At 39.7% G+C, this 2,571-nt stretch overlaps 1 pseudogene; it reads left to right on the top strand.

Annotated features, from left to right (window-relative positions):
- Positions 1-2,571, top strand: part of LOC102823345 — a 14,573-nt pseudogene that overhangs the window by 8,538 nt on the left and 3,464 nt on the right.

Here is a 2,571-nt window from a genome sequence, read left to right as displayed (position 1 = left end):
TAAACTGCCAGGAGACTTGGCAATCCAGACTAAGAGGTCGAAAAAGAGCAGAAAAGATTCCAGGCTGCCGCCTAAGTTGAAACACATGGAAAAGGAGGTGGAGAAGGAAGAAAAAGACCAAATTCCGGCCCCTTATGCAAGGGCAGGTGGAAAAATAAAGAACGAATCCTCATCTTTTCTTCCAGAGAATTAAATTTCAGAACAAGAAACTTAATACAAGGTTTGAGAACATTGATGCCTCATTCTAAATCAGATACTAAAATGGATTGTAAAGATAAATTATTTGTGATGAATGAGGTCTGTGAAATGAAAAACTGGAATAAATGTATCTATTTTAAGGCCAAGAAAAAAACAGGATTTATATATGTGGTTTGCAAATTCACCTCATGGGCCATCTGCTAAAAAATTTGTTCAAAATATTCATACTCTAGATGAACTAAAGATAACTGGAGACTTCCAGTTTGGGGGCAAGGAAAACAGAGACAGACAGTGAAAACTCCTCTTCCAAAACCCAAAACAAGCAGAGAAAGAACTGTCTTCAGAAAAACTGCAGAGCCTTGGATCTTGTTTAGTGTTTCGAGCACCAGTTTCCCGCACCCAACTGAGAAGAAATCTGCCTGTGGACACAAAATATGGTGATTTTTGAATCAATCCAGCTATGGCATCTGGCAGCTAGAGGTCCTCAAGCCAGAGAGTGGGGCCACAACCAAGCAGAGGCATTGACCCAGTGCTAGAAGCCACAGAGCTCATGTCTGGAGGGAGAGGTGTGATTGATTTTTCACCTTTCACTTTTCATTTTTCATATATCTCTCCTCTTCACCCCGATTGCACCCTCATTGCACAGCCAAGATGCTTTCAGATGTGCAGGAGCACACCCCCAAAAAGGGTCCAGGATTGTACCCACAGTTTCCCAATGGCACAAAAAGGAAACTCGCAGGCTGCTTCTTATGATGTTTTGACCCTGGGAAACAGCCCCAAATTTGACATAGGTGGGATCCGTTGTCCCTGCCTGCACAGAAAAGGCCAGTGGACAATGCAATCACAATTTAATTTCTGTTTTTTTATTGGTGGTTTCGGTCTCTGCTTTTATTATATTGTTTCTGTATTTGGTCCTTGTGGCCTCACTCTTCTCCCATGGGTTGGAGCTTTCTCCCCCTACATTACCCAAGAAGAGACAGCAACTGTGCCCATATAGCCAAGCTACAAGCATACCCTGTAATACCCCACCATATGGACAAGAGCCAAAACCAGCTGTTAGGCATTACATATGAAAAGGGAAGCCTATATCCAGATCATATCCACCAGGAGACACTCAGAAAGCTTAACAACAAAGCAATATGCATCCATTTAAGCATTAAAAACTCACATAACTGCTGAGAATGTCCAAGAAAACACAATTAAAGATATCAACATATGTCCAAAAACAGAAAAAAAGTAACTGAGACAAATGAGCTGGAAACAGACTCAGACTTTCCAGTAGAAGAGCAGGCTCTCAATCTGCCTGAGAAGGAATTCAGAAGATAATATGGAAACAAATTAAAAAGTTCCGAAAAGGGAAGGAGGAAAATAAGGAAGACGTCACGAAAGTGCTACAGGAACAATCAAACAAGATAGATACAGCATTGGAAACAATTCAAAACCTGCAAAAAGAAGTCCAGATGATTAATCATAAAATATTAGAAATGGACAATACACCAAAAGGGCAAAGAAGCAGAATGGAAGAGATGGAAGCCAGAACCAGCAAGCTGGGTGACAAATCTCTCAATACTGCAAACATAAAAAAGGATTAAAAAATCTGAAGAGAGTCTAAGATTCATGCTGGATAACATGAAGAGGAATAACTTAAGAATTATTGGCATTCCAGAACAGGAAGAATCACAGATGTCCACAGAAGAGATAATTGAAGAGCTTCTGTAAGAAAATTTTCCTAACATCTTGAAGGATGAGAAGATAAACATTCAAGAAGCTGAAAGAACCTCAGGAAGGATAGACCCCAACAGAAAATCACTGAGACATATCATAATCAAGCTCTCTAAAATCAAATACATGGAGAGAATTCTAAAAGCAGCCAGGGAAAAGAGAAGTGTCAACTACAAAAGCAAGCAAATCAGATTAAGCTGTGACTTCTCAGCAGAAACCATGCATGCAAGAAGGCAATGAGGGGGACATATATGAAACTCTAAAAGAAAAAAAAGAAAAAAAGTCAATCAAGAATCATCTATCCAGCAAAACTGTGGTGCAATCAAAATATTCCAGGATAAACAGAAGCAAACAGATTTTGTTAAAGCCAATCCAATGATTCAAAATACCCTAAAGGGAGGGCTTTGGAATGAAAACCAGCAAGTACACATAACAACCAGAGATTGACAGATGTGGCAACATCACCCAGAACTTGGTCAAAGGATAGCAGAATTCAGAATGGAACAAAATTACAGCAATGAATTCAGAGGACCTGGGAGGCCAACCAAAGATCAAAATATTAACAATGTCAAAGAAGGAAAAAATATAGGAACAGAGATCTAGGTGGTGAGGAGGTCAAGTAGATGGCAGGATACAATAGACTGTCTTAAA

Source organism: Chrysochloris asiatica, unplaced genomic scaffold, assembly GCF_000296735.1.
Source record: "Chrysochloris asiatica unplaced genomic scaffold, ChrAsi1.0 scaffold00075, whole genome shotgun sequence".
Taxonomy (NCBI): Eukaryota; Metazoa; Chordata; class Mammalia; order Afrosoricida; family Chrysochloridae; genus Chrysochloris; species Chrysochloris asiatica.
The sequence above is the reverse complement of the archived record's forward strand: the minus strand, read 5'-3'. Positions and strand labels throughout refer to the sequence as shown.